General features: G+C 35.5%; 1 long non-coding RNA gene across 5 annotated transcripts in view; it reads left to right on the top strand.

Moving 5' to 3' along the window:
• Positions 1-15,151, top strand: part of LOC117197567 (uncharacterized) — a 215,344-nt gene that overhangs the window by 136,346 nt on the left and 63,847 nt on the right. The window lies entirely within an intron of this gene.

The following is a 15,151-nucleotide window of genomic DNA, read 5'->3' as shown; positions in this document are numbered from 1 at the left end:
CATGTCCATCTTCTTGAGAAAATCTCTCCTGCAACCTCTGAACTTGGTTGGGTGCTTTCTGTTGGGTTGGCCAAAAGGTTCATTCGTTTTTTTCCGTAAAACGGCTTTAGTACCACTTTGTTGCCTTTAACTTCATTCGAAACAATTTTGTTAGATTGTATTGTGACAGCTGTCATACCAGCATTTAAAAAAAACTTATCAAAATTCGTGAATTTTTGTGTAGCCATTTCAATATTGACGATGGAAGAAAAAACCAACAATTTAGGCATATTATGCTTTATTATTTCAAGAGAGGTAAAAATGCAACTGAAACGCAAAAAAAGATTTGTGCAATGTATGGAGAAGGTGCTGTGACTGATCGAACGTGTCAAAAGTGGTTTGTGAAGTTTCGTGCTGGAGATTTCTCACCGGATGAGGCTCCACGGTTGGGTAGACCAGTTGAAGTTGATAGCGATCAAATCGAGACATTAATTGAGAACAATCAACGTTATACCACACAGGAGATAGCCGACATACTCAAAATACCCAAATCAAGCACTGAAAATCATTCGCACCAGCTTGGTTGTGTTCATCGCTTTGGTGTTGGGGTTCCACATAAGTTAAGTGAAAAAAACCTTCTTGACTGTATTTTCACGAGATTCTCTACTTAAAGGTAACGAAAACGTTCCATTTTTAAAACGAATTGTGACAGGCGATGAAAAGCGGCTACTGTACAATAATGTGGAACAGAAGAGACAATGGGGCAAGACAAATGAACCACCACCAACCACGCCAAAGGCTAGTTTTCATCCAAAGAAGGTGATGTTGTGTATATATGGTGGGACTGGGAGGGAGTCCTCTGTTATGAGCTCCTTCCGGAAAACCAAACATTAATTCCACCAAGTACTGCTCCCAGTTAGACCAACTGAAAGCAGCACTCAAAGAAAATTGTCTGCAATTAGTCAACAGAAAACACATAATCTTCCATCAGGATAACTCAAGATTGCCTGTTTCTTTGATGACCAGGCAAAAACTGTTACAGCTTGGCTGGGAAGTTCTGATTCATCTGCTGTATTCACCAGACATTGCACCCTCGGATTTCCATTTATTTCGGTCTTTACCAAATTCTCTTAATGGAAAAAATTTCAATTCCCTGGAAGACTGTAAAAGGCACCTGGAACAGTTCTTTGCTCAAAAAAGATAAAATGTTTTGGGAAGATGGAATTATGAAGTGCCTGAAAAATGGCAGAAGGTAGCGGAACGAAACAATGAATAAAGTTCATCATTCAAAAAGTTCTTGGTGAAAATGAAAAATGCGTCTTGTATTTTTACTTAAAAACCAAAGGAACTTTTTGGCCAACCCAATAAATCTGCTATGCAGCTTTTGTTTGGGGTTTCTTCATTAGCATCTTGGCAATTCCCTTGGTTTTTCTGCTGATCTTCTGTTTCCTGGATCCCGTATCCTCCTGTTTCTTGGGTTTCTTCTTTGCTTTGGTGGAGTACATTTTCTTCCATTAACTTACAAAGAAGTAAGCATTTTTTTTTGTGACCTTGGATGTCTGAAAATGTATTTATTCTACCCTCATGCTTACTTGATGGTTTGGCTGGGTATAGTATTCTAGGTTGGAAATAATCTTTCAGAACTGTGATGGCCTTTTGCCATTGTCTTCATGGTTCCAGTGTTGCCAAGAAGGCCATTATATGAAATCTGTTTCTCTCTCTCCCTCTCTACTATAGGAGATCTTCTTTGCCCTGTTGTTTTGAAATTTCATGATGCAGTTCCTTGGTGTGGATATATTTTTACTCATTGTGCAGGGCACTTAGTGAGTCTTTTCCATCTTGGACCTCATGTCCTTCAGTTCTGGTTATTACTTGTGAAAATTGTTTCCTTGATTATGTCCACTTTCGTTTCTCCTCTTTGTATGTTCTACCTCCCCATGTGCTCCCTGAAGCACCTCTTATTTAGATGTGCATCTACTGAACTGTTTCCCCAATATTCTTATTTTTTCTATTTTCCATCTTTTTGTCTTCTATTTTCTGAGCTGTTTATTTTGAAATTTTTATGCATTTTGTTTCTGCCATCATTTAAAAAAAATTTCCAAGAGCTCTTTTTTGTTTTCTAAACATTCCTTTTTAAAATAACATCTTGTTCTTGATTCATAGATGTAATCAAGATGTATACATGTATCTTCTCTGAGAATATTATAGTTTCACTAAAGTTTTCTTCTCCTTCCCTATTTAATTTGGTCTCTATATTTCATATTATATAATTTCCACAAATGCCTGGTTATTCTTGATTGTCTCCTCACATTTAAGAGTAGAGGTAATTAAAAAGCTGACTTCAAAGCTCTATGTACTTTAGGTGGGGCTGTTTAAACTATGAACTTCATGTAGCATAATCTAGCTGGGCTATTTTCGTTGGGAATCCTCAATGCTTGTGTCTTTTGGACTTTTCTCTTGCAATAATCAGATTGTTCAGAAAAATTGTCTCCAGTCTTCTGCCTGGAGGATATATGTTTGGCTCTCAGCATTCAAGGAGCTTAGGAGGGGAAGAAGGCTAGCTGTCTCCTTATTCAGTATGTGTATTACTAGCCTGCTCAGGCTGTCATAACAAAATACCACAGTCTGGGTTGCTTAAACAAAATAAACTTATTTTCTCACTGTTGTAGAGAGTGGAAGTCCAAGATCAAGGGTTGGTTTTTGCTGAGGCCTCTCTTCCTGACTTTCAGAAGGCTACCTTCTCCCTATGTCCTCACATGGTCTTTCCACTGTGTGCATGAGGAAAGAGAATGCTCTGGTGTCAGCCCTTCCTCTCCTTATGAGGACACCAGTCCTATTGAACAGAGCCCCAACTTATGACCTCATTTAACCTTAATTACCTTCTTAAAGGCCCAATCTCCAAATATGATAATATGGGGGGTTAGGCCTTTAACATGTGAATTTGGGACAGGTACAATTCAGTTCATAACAGTAATGTAAAATTTCACTTAACTGTTCTGTTTTCATTCTGATGCTTTTTCCTTCACGTGTGTTTGGTGATCTCAAGACTGTTTCAACCTCTCTAGAAAATCATCTTTGAGTCTACTGCTGGAGTGGTGATGAGGCTGCCACCTGGCTACATTGAATGAGGATGGGTCTCTGAAGGCTTGACAGTTTCTTAAATAGATTATAAACCAATTCTCCTTTTTAAAGATGCACATTCACCCCCAATTCCAGAGGTAATGTTGCTGCCAATTCCTGACTAGTTGAATTTTGGCTTTCATTACTGTTGACTTAGGACTAAGTTTTTCAGGTCTGCTAAATTGGTTACCACTTATCCAGCTTCCAAAATGTTCTTGCTTTGTAATCTTTCCTGTTCTCTCTGTCCATGGGAATTATACCATAAAAACCTCTTGTCAACTTGTGGGCTTTCTGGAGGGAGTAGAGGTAAATGCACCTTTGTTTAATTCTCCATCTTTAACTGGACGCCATATATCTCCTTCCCTTGAAAGCCAATGGAAGCCCATTTGAGGAGTTAGCTTTGATCCCCAGTCCATTTCTCCCCCAACTCTGGTGTTTCCACAAAATGTATCTATTGCATCCAAATGTGTTTGATTTTGACACATTGGTTGATTTCTGAGGACTAATAGTCTGACATCACTTAACCAAAAGTTAGGGAGCACACTCGGAGCTCATCACAAGTATGCAAACAATTTTAATAAACTCAGAAAATGATTTGTGCTTTGAGTTGAACAAAGCCTCCACGTTTCCCTGAGCACCATTTCCCTGCATTTTAAAACTTGATATATTTCCAGGGGAATCTAATCCATATGTTTCCTATTTTTTTTTTTTTTTGCTTTTATACATCATAATATTGTTTCATAAAGCACTATTTAAGTCAACATTCTTTATTAGCTTTTTTTTCTTAAGTAAGCTTTTTTCCTTAGCTTTTATTAAAACGGTATTTTTTTCAAAACTTTCCAACCACCAAGTTGGATTGAACCCCCAAAGATCTGAGTTTCACTTGAAATTTTGGCTTTTGTTGGGTTCTGATTAGAGGAAACCCATGTTTTCTAAAATCTTGTGGGTTCTATGTTTCCTAGTTGAGCAAATCTGTACCCAGAACCCACGCCACAGATCATCTTATTCCATGGTTATTTAGGCCAAAAAGGAAGTGCATACCTGCAGGATACCTCTTGTGGTCTACTATGCCACTGAGTAGACAAGAGTAGAAGGAGCTATAACTCTGCCTCTCCGGGAGTTCACAATCTAGTTAGGGAGACGAGGAAGGAAAGAAAGGGTCTATCATTTCTTCACTACTTACTACGTGCTAGATAACAGACTAGTTACTTTGCCATGATGGTCCTATTTAAACCTAAGAATACTCATGTATTTTATATAAATTTAATCCTCATAATAAGGCTTCAGGGTAAATATAATTATTATCCCTATTTACAGAATAAGGGAACTGAGACTCCAAATGTTACTGATCTGGCCCAGTATTGAATAACTAATAAGTGGTAGAGGGTCTGGTTTAGAATGTAGGCAGGATTCTAAACATATGAAAAGCAGGAAGATGATTAGGTACCTGTTTTGGAGTGAGTATTCAGTAGTGATTATGAAATTAATGTAATGGGGCCAATGACACATACAGTACTGTAAGATTGAGAGAAGATTTATGAGGGCTGCCACCATTAGGGAAGATGTCCTAGAGGAGACTGTCACCCCAAACCTATCTCCATCTGTACTGCTGCCAAGTCCATCCAAGTGACTGTCATCTCTTACCTGGATACCTGCTAGAACCTGCCTACTGCTCTCCCCACTTTCCTTCTTGCCCCATTACTATCCATTCTCCACACAGCAGCCAGCATGATCTTTTTTTTTTTTTTAATTCAAGGTAAAATTTGCCTACAGCGAAATGCATACAACTTAAGTATGTAAGCTGATGAATTTTCATGAAATGTATACACCCGTGTAAGCAACACCACAGTCAAAACAGAACATTTCCATTACTCTTATGTTGCCTTTTGGTCAATACCCACCTCTGATAGGCAACTATATTTCTTATTAGTATAACCATAGATTAGTTTTGTATGTTTTGAGTTTCATATAAATGAAATCACACAGTTTATACTCATTTGTGTCTGGTTTCTTTCACTCAACATAATGTTTTAAGGTTCATCCATGCTGTTCTGTGCATTAGCAGTTCACTTTTTAAATTGTGAAATTGTATTTCAATTGTATGATAATATCACTATTTATTGGTTTTCTGTTGAAGGAGATTGGGTTGTTAAAGTTTGTTAAATGAAGCTGATACAAGCATTCTTGTACAAGAGAACTTGTGGACATATATTTTTATTCTTTTGGGTGAGTAACTGAGAGTGCAGTTGCTGGTCATAAATAGATGTATGTTTAACATTTTACAAAAATGTAAAACTGTTTCCAAAGTTCTTTCACCATTTTACACCTCCACCAGCAACATATGGGGGTTCTGTTTGTTCCCCTTCCACTAGACACTAGAACAAGTGAAAATAAGAAAGACAACACCCAATGTTGGAGAGGCAGAGGAGCTGGAATAACTGGATATTGATATGGGGAAAATACAGCTTGACCTATCATATACTTCAAATTAATATCTGCATATGGTGTGAGGCAGGAGTCAAGGTTTAGTTTTTCCCATATCAATATACAATTGTTCTAGCATAAGTATTATTATTTTATTATCTAGCCCTATTTTTTAAAAAAAGTTTCCTTTTTCAATTGAAGTGCCTTTGCTCTTATGTCAAAAATCACATATGCGACAGTCTATTTCTGGGTTATCCATTCTGTTCTTTCGATACGTTTGATAATCTTTATGCCAACACTACACAGTCGTAATCTTTTAAAATTATTTTTTAATTGAGTTATAATTGATATGTTATATTAGTTTAGGTATACAACACAGTGATTTGTTATTTGTATATATTGCAAAACGATCGCCACAATAAGTCCAGTTAACATCCATCACCATACATAGTTACGAATTTCTTTTTCTTGTGATGAGAACTTGATAGATCCACTCTCCTAGCTACTTTCAAATATGCAATACAGTATTATTAAGTATAGGCACCATGCTATACTTACATCCACATGACTTACTCATTTTATAACTGAAAATTTGTACTTTTGGACATCCTTCACTCAGTTCACACCCCCCAGCCCCCACTTCAGGCAACCACCAATCAGTTCTCTATATCCATGAGGTTTGTTTGTTTGTTTGTTTTTTAGATTTTACATATAAGTGAGATCATATGGTGTTTGTCTTTCTCTGAGTGACTTATTTCACTTAGCATAATGCCCTCAAGGTCAGTCCATGGACGTTGTCCCAAATTGTGGAATTTCCTTCCCTTTTCATGGCTGAATAATATTCTACGGGGTGTGTGTGTGTGTGTGTGTGTGTGTGTGTGTGTGTGTGTGTGTGTGTACACAGATATCTATATCACATTTTGTTTATCCATTCACCCATTGATGGACATCTAGATTTCTGCCATGTCTTGGCTATTGTAAATAATGCTGTGTTGATTATGGGGGTGCATATATCTTTTTGTGTTAGTGTTTTTGTTTCCTTCAGATAAACACTCAGAAGTGCTAGAGCACATGGTAGTTCTATTTTTAATTTTTTTAGGAACTTTCGTACTGTTTTCCATAATGGCTGCACCAACTACTTTCCCACCAACAGTGCACAGGGTTCCCTTTTCTCCTCATCCTAGCCAACACTTGCTATTTCTTGTCTCTTTGAAAATAGCCATTCTAACAGGTGTGAGGTGATATCTCCTGTGGTTTTGATTTACATTTCCCTGATGATTAGTGCTACTGACTTAATAGCTGTAACTTTATAATGGTTCTTAAAATCAGATGGCGTGAGTCTTCCAAATTTGTCCTTTGTTAAGATGGTTTTGGCTATATGAGGTCCTTCAAATTTCTAAATAACTTTTAGAATCAGCTTGCCAATATCTACAAAAGATCTTGCTGGGATTTTGATTGGGATGGTGTTGTATGTATAGAACTATTTGAAGAGAATTGACACCTTAACTATATTGAGTCTTCTAATCCATTAACCTGGTGTAGCTCTGCATTTATTCAAGGCTTCTTTAATTTCTCTTCTACCTTGTAGTTTTCAGTGTAGAGGTTTTGGACATTTTAAATTAAATTTATTCCTAAGCAATTTGTGTTTCATGATGCTATTTAAATAGTATTGTGTTTTAAATACCATTTTAAATTGTTTGGTACTAGAATATAGCAATTCCGTTGATTTTTGCATTTTGACTTTTATACTGTGACCTTGCAAATTTTCCCTATTAGTTTTAGTAGTGTGTTTTTTAGGGGTATATTTTTTACAATTTGCCATATAAACAATCATATCCTCAGAAGAGAGATAATTTTAGTATTTCTTTCCTACTGATCTGTATGCCCTATTTGTTTGTTCACTTATTTATTTAGCTTTATTGCACTGAAAAGATCTCCTGTTTACTGTTGAGTGGAATTAGTGAGAGTGTGTATCCTTTCCTTGTTCTCTGTTAGGGAAGAAAGCTTTCAGTGTTTCACTAAATATAATATTAATACTGTTAGTCATCATTTTTTAAGAAGTTCCCTTTGTAGTAGGCAGACTCTTACATGGCACCCAAAGATTCTCACCTCCTTTTATTCATACCCTTGTGTAATCTGCTTTCCTTGAGTATGGGCTGGGCATATCGACTTGCTTCTAATGAATAGAGCACAGCAGAAGTGATGGAATATCACTTTAAAGTTTAGGTCATAAAAAGACTGTGGCTTCCATCTTGTGGTTCACTGTCTCTTGCCAGCTTGCCCTGAGGGAAGCCAGGTACCACGCTCTGAGCTGCCCTATGGAGAGGTCCATATGGAAAAAGACTAAGGGAGGTCTCCAGCTAACAGTTACTGAAGAACTGAGGTCCTCAGTCTAACAGCCCATGAAGAACTGAATCCCACCAACAGCCATGTGAGTGACCTTGGAAGTGCATTCTCTGCCACTTGCATCTTCAGAGGAGATTGTGCCCCAGCCGACAGCTTGACCATAACCTCATGAGAGACCTTGAGCCATAGGCAGTCAGTTAAGCCACACTCAGATTCCTGACCCCAGAACCTATGAGATAATAAATGTTGATTTCCCCCTTTCATTCCTGGTTTACTAAGAATTTTTATCATGAATGGGTACTAAATATTGTCAGATGTTGTTTTCGGTACCAGTTGAGATGATTGTATGTTTTTTATCCTTTAATCTATTAATGTGGTAAATTACATTGATTTTCAGATAAGCCCCACATGGTCATAATGTATTATTCTTTTATATATTGATTCAATTTGCTAATATTTTCTCAAGGATATTTTGCATCTGTGTTTATGAGGGATATTGGTCTGTGGTTTTCTTTTTATTAGTGAGGTATAATTCACATACTACGAAATTCATTATTTTAAAATTCAATGTACAATTCATTGATTTTTTAGTATATTTACAAGGTGTGCAGCCATCACTACTATCTAGTTCCAGAACATCTTTATTACCTCCAAAAGAAACCCTGTACCCATTAGCAGTTACTCCCCATTCTTTTTTTCTCTAAGTCCCTGGCAACTACTAATCTACTTTCTGTCTCTATGAATTTGCCTATTCTGGGCATTTCATATAAATGGAATCATACAATATGTGGCCTTTAGGATCTGACTTCTTTTATTTTGCATACTATTTTAAAGATTCATTCATGTTGTAGCATGTAACAGTAACTCATTCCTTTTTATCGCTAAATAATATTCCATGCTATTCCACATGATGTGATACATCACATTTTATTTATCCATTCGTCAGTCGTGGACGTTTGGATTGTTGTCACTTTTTGGCTATTATGAATAATGCTGCTATAAACCTTTGTGTAGAAGTTTTGATATGGACATATATTTTCAGTTTGTCTGAGATATACCCAAGAGTGGAATTTCTGAATTATATGGTAAGACTATGTTTAACTTTTTGAAGAACTGCCAAAAATTTTCCCCCGTGGCTGTACCATTTTAAATCCCCACCAGAAATATGTGAGGTTCCTAGTTTCTCCACATTCTCACAAACACTTGCTTTTATCTTTTTGTTTATAGCCATCCTAGGTATATAGTGGCATCTCATTGTAATTTTGATTTGCATTTCTCCAATGCATAACGATGTTGAGCATCTTTTCATGTGCATATTGTCATTTGAATACCTTCTCTGGAGAACTGTCTACTCAGCTCCTTTGGCCATTTTTAAAAATTGGGTTATTTGTCTTTTTATTATTGAGTTGTGATAGTTCTTGATAGATTCTAGATACAAGCCCCTTATCAGATATATTATTTGCAAGAATTTCCTCCCATTCTGTGACTTGTCTTTTCACTTTCTTAGTGGTGTCCTTTGAAGGGTGAAAGTTTTTAATTTTGGTGATAGTTTTTTTATTTTCTTTTGTTTCTGTTGGAGTCATATCTAAGAAGCCATTGCCTAATCCAAGGTCATGAAGATTTATGCCTAAAGTTTCTTCTAAGGGCTTTACAGTTTTTGCTTTTACATTTAGATCCTTGATCCATTTCAAGTTGATTTTTATTCAGAGTGTGAAATAGGAATCCAGATTCATTCTTTTGCCTATAGATAACCTGTTTGTCCAGCATCATTTGTTTAAAAGACTACTCTTTCTTCCGTTGAATTGTCTTGACACCCCTTGTCAAAAATCAGTTGGAGATATATGTGTGTATATGTTAATGGACTCTCAGTTCCATTCCATTGGTCTATATGTCTATCCTTATGCCAGTACCAAACTTTCTTGATTACTGTAGCTTTGTAAGTTTTGAAACTGGGAAGTGTGAGTCTTCCAACTTTGTTATTCTTTCTCAAGATTGTTTTGGCTATTCTTAGTTGTTTGCATTTCCAAATGAATTTTAGAATTAGCCTGTCAGTTTCTGCAAAAATACTATTTTCCCCTAATATCTGGAAGAAATACTTTGAGACTATGCAAATATCCCATTTCTCCTCAAACTTTCTCCCACTAATTTTAGCATCCATCATTGGATCTTGTCTACAACAATTATTGTGGTGTTCTAACAGTGATTTTCTATTTCCCTTACCCCTTCTGCTTGTATAAATTGGAATGCTTGGAAGAACTGTTCCTTCTCATCCATGTCTCACTTTCTCTCAGTATTGGCCCATGTATGTTTATTTTATAGGTTATCCTATATGTTATTCTCTTGTTATGCATCTTATTGCTCAAATTGTTCGAGCTTTGGCCATTGGGAACTCTTTGAGGTTGGTTCCTGAGCCCTTTACAGGTGTCCTCATCTTTTTTTGAGCACTTCTTTACTTTCTAGCATACAAGATGCTCCAGACTCCTCTTGTATCTTCTCTGCCCCAGGTTTGGATTCAACCGTTTATCCAAGGAGCCCTGGTTGTGATAGTGGTTGTTTTCAGTTTTTGTTTTTTAATTGGACAGTGATATTCAGAAGCTAAAATCTGGGCATTAAAGTCCTCAGTGGTACTGAGATGTCATTGTTTCTAAGGTCTGTCAGCACACCAAACTTGGATATATATACATACACTAACTCATGCGTACACTCATTTATATTTATTTTTGTAACTATGTCTAAGTGAACATATTTTGAAAACTGTTAGTTCTTATTGATAGTTCTAATTCCAACCCAGTACCAGTGTGCCTTCTGACCTTTTCCATTTACTTATTTGTAACTGCTTTTACAGAAAGTTAAAAACCTAGTTTTCATTATTTACAATATATCTATTTATTCCTTCAACTCTACTATGCATAGGAAGTTGCTTCAAAGTTGCTAACCTATACCTCTGTGAGAAACAAATTTACCAACTACAACATACTATTTATGTACAGTTCTTTTTCTTTTTAGCTTTACAGTATCTAGTCCAAATATGGTTTTTGAAAGTTACTAAGGTTAGTTCTTCTCTTTTCCATTCCCTCCAGTGTGCTTATGCTGTTAATTTGTAATACATTTAGATTATACATTTAGGTTACAGTTAGTATTTCATCTTGGGTTCTCACCACATCCTGGTTGATTGTATTTTCTATAAATTTACATGCAGTAAAACTTGTTCTTTGTAGTGTACAGTCCTAAGGATGCATACAGTCATGTCTTTACCACCAGAGTTGTGATGCAGAACAGTTCTCGCACCCCCATGTTCTCTTTTAATTTGCATTGTATCTGCCCCTTCATTGCCCTCTATCCCTGGCAACCACTGATTTTTAGTCAGTTTGCCTTTTTCAAAATTCATAAAAACAGGAGTGTAGGATATATAGCTTTTTACATCTGACTTCTTCCATTCAGCCAAATATATTTAAGATTCATCCATGTTGCATGAATCAGTAGTTCCTTTTCATTGTTGAGCAGTATTCCATTGTATTGTTGAACCATTGGCATGGTGTTTATCCATTCACCAGTTGAAAAGCATCTGGGTTGTTTTCAGCTTTTGGTGATCATGAGTAAAAATGTTATATAAATGTACGGGTTTTTGTGTGAACTTAGGTTTTTACCCAAGAGAAATAAAAACTTAGTACCGGGATTGTTTGGTCTTATGGTAGTTCTATGTTTAACTTTATTTTTTTTAAAAAAACTGACAGCAGTGTTTGCAACAGTGGCTTTATTATTTTGTATTTCCACCACCAACGTATATGAGTTCCAGTTGTTTTGCACCCTTGCCAGCAGTTGGTATTGTCATAAAAAAACAAAAGCAAAAACAAAAACAAAAGCGAAAATAAATAAAAACAGAAACAACCCCCCCAAAACCCCTTAGGCATTCTAATAATTATGTAGTGATCTCACTGTGGTTTTAATTTGCATTTGCCTAATGACTAATGACATGGAGCATCTTTTTATATGCTTATTTGCCCTCTGTATATCTTTGGTAAAGCGTCTGTTTAAATTTTTTGCCCACCTTTAATTTGTTTTCCTTCTTTTTTAAGTAATTTTTATTGGAGTATAGCTGATTTACAATGTTGTGTTAGTTTCTGCTGTACAGCAAAGTGAATCAGTTATACATGTATACACTCGTTTTTAGATTCTTTTCCCATCTAGGCCATTACAGAGTATTGAGTAGAGTTCCCTGTGCTATACAGTAGGTTCTTATTAGTTACCTATTTTATATACAGTAGTGTGTATATGTCAATCCCAATCTCCCAATTTATCCCTTCCCTCTTGGTAATCATAAGTTTGTTTTCCACATCTGTGACTATATTTCTGTTTCATAAATAAGTTCATTTGTACCATTTTTTTAGATTCTCTTTTTTTGAAGTGTCGAATTACAATAATATATTAGTTTCAGGTGTACAGCATAGTGATTCAGCATTTTTAAAGATTATGTTCCATTAGAAGTTATTACAAGAAAATGGCTATCATTCCCTTTGCTTTACAATATATCCTTGCTGCTTATCTATATTATACATAGTAGTTTGTAGCTTTTAATCCCATACCTCTAATTTCTCCTTTGGTAACCAATAGTTTGTTTTCTATATCTGTGAGTCTGTTTCTGTTTTGCATATGCATTCATTTGTATTATATTTTAGATTCTACCTGTAAGTGATATCATACAGTAATTGTCTTTCTCTGTCTGACTTATTTCACTAAGCATAATGTTCTCTAGGTTCCTCCAAGTTGCTGCAAATGGCAGAATCTCATTCTTTTTTATTCCATTGTATATATACATACTACATCTTCTTTCTCCATTAGTCTGTTGATGGGCATTTGGGTTGCTTCCATATCTTGACTGTTGTAAATAGTGCTGCAATGAAACAGCTCATACAACTCAATATTAAAAAATAATAATAATCCAGTCAAAAAATAGGCATAAGACCTGAATAGACATTTTCCCAAAGAATATGTATGGATGGCTAACAGACACATGAAAAGATACTCAACATTGCTAATTATTAGAGAAATGCAAATCAGAACAACAATGAGATATCACCTGACACCTGTCAGAATGGCTATCATGAAAAGTCTACAAATAATAAACATTGGAAAGGATGTAGAGAAAAGGGAATTCTTTACACCATTTTTGGGCATGTAAATTGGTGTAGCCACTATGGAAAACAGTATGGAGTTTCCTTAAAAAGCTAAAAATTGAACTACCATATGATCTAGCATTTCCACTCCTGGGTATATATCTGGAAAAAATGAAAACACTAATTTGAAAAGGTTGTTTATTTTCTTATTGTTTAGTTTTGAGGGTGCTTTATATATTCTGGAAACAAGTCTTTTATTAGATATGTAGTTTGCAAATATTTTCTCCCAGTCCATGGTTTGTCTTCTCATCCTCTTAGTGTATTTCATAGAACAAACCTTGAAAACATCCAATTTGTCAATTTTTCTTTTATGAATCGTGCTTTTGGTCTAGCTAGAACATCTTGGGGAGAATTAATATTTGAATAATATTGAGTCTTCCAACTCATAAACATGGTCTATTTCTCCATTCATTTAGGTCTTTGATTTCTTTCATCTGTTGATTTATACTTTTCATCTACAGATCTTGTGCATATTTTGTTAGATTTATACCTGTGTTCCATTTTTTGATGCAAGTAGTACTGCTTTATTAATGTTGAATTCCAACTGTTTATTGCTAATATAGAGGAATATAATTGAGTTTTGTATATTGACCTTGTATCTTACAACCCTGTTATGCTTACTTAGTTGTAGGAGCATTTTAAAAGTTTTTTTTTTTTTTTTTTTTCCCTATGTGGCCAATCATGCCATCTGCTAATAATGATGGTTTTCTTAGTTTCCAATCTACGGACCTTTTATCTCTTTTTCTTGACTTATTGCACTGGCTAGGACTTCCAATATGATATTGAATAGAAGTGGTAAGAAGGACCGATTTACTTTGTTCACAGTCTTAAAATGAAAGTACTCAGTCTTTCACTATTAAGTATGTTATTAATGGTAAGTTTTTGTAGATACCCTTTATTAGGTTAAGGAAGTTTGCTGCTATTACTAGTTTGTTGAGAGTTTTTAATCATATGGATTTTGAATTTTGCCAAATGCTTTTTCCAATGTTGATCCAGCCTTGAATTCCAGGGATAACCCCAGTTGGTTGTAATGTATTATTATTCTTTCTTTTGTGGTACGCGGGCCTCTCACTGTTGTGGCCTCTCCTGTTGCGGAGCACAGGCTCTGGACGCGCAGACTCAGTGGCCATGGCTCACGGGCCCAGCCGCTCCGCGGCATGTGGGATCTTCCCGGACCAGGGCACGAACCCGTGTCCCCTGCATCTCAACCACTGCGCCACCAGGGAAGCCCTGTAATGTATTATTATTTTTATGTGTTGCTGGATTTTGTTGAGGATATTTGCATCTGTGTTCATCAGGGATTTGTTCTGTAGCTTTTTTCCTTATAATATATTTCTCTGGTTTGGGTATTAGAGTTATACTAGTCTCACAGAATAAGTTGAGAAGTATTCCATTCTTTTCTATTTTCTGTATGAGGTTGTGTAGAATTAGTATTATTCCTCCTTAAATGTTTGATAAAAGTATTTAGAGAAACCGTCTGGACCTGGAGTTTTATTTGCTCAAAAGTTTTAAATCATGAATTCAATTTCTATAATAGACAAAGGACTACTCAGTTTATCTACTTTTACTTGAGTGTCTTTCAAGGAATTGGTTCATTTCTCCTAGTTTGTCTAATTTGGGTCTTTAATATTTCCTTCCTTCTACATATTTTGTATTTAATTTTCTCTTTTTTTCTGGTTTCTTAAAATAGAAACTAAGATGACTGATATGAGAACTTTCTTCTTTTCTAATATAAGAAACTAATGCTATAAAATTTCCTTTAAGCACTGTTTTAGCTATATCCACAAATTTTGTTATATTTTCCCTTCATGTTCTTTCAGTTCAAAATATTTTCTAATTTTTCTTGAGACTTCCTCTTTTATCTATGGGTTATTTACAAGTGCACTGCTTCATTTCCAGATATTTGCAGATTTTCCAGATCTTTCTGTTATTGATTTTTAGTTTCATTCTATAATAGTCAGAAAACAAATTTTATATGATTTCAAATTTAAAAAACATGTTAAGTCTTGCTCTGTGGCCCATAGTATGGTCCATCTTGGTGAGTGATCCATGTGTACTTTAAGATAATTTTTTTTCTATAGTTTTTGAGTGGCATTTTATAAATGTCA

Source organism: Orcinus orca, chromosome 3 (assembly GCF_937001465.1).
Source record: "Orcinus orca chromosome 3, mOrcOrc1.1, whole genome shotgun sequence".
NCBI lineage: Eukaryota > Metazoa > Chordata > Mammalia > Artiodactyla > Delphinidae > Orcinus > Orcinus orca.
The sequence above is the reverse complement of the archived record's forward strand: the minus strand, read 5'-3'. Positions and strand labels throughout refer to the sequence as shown.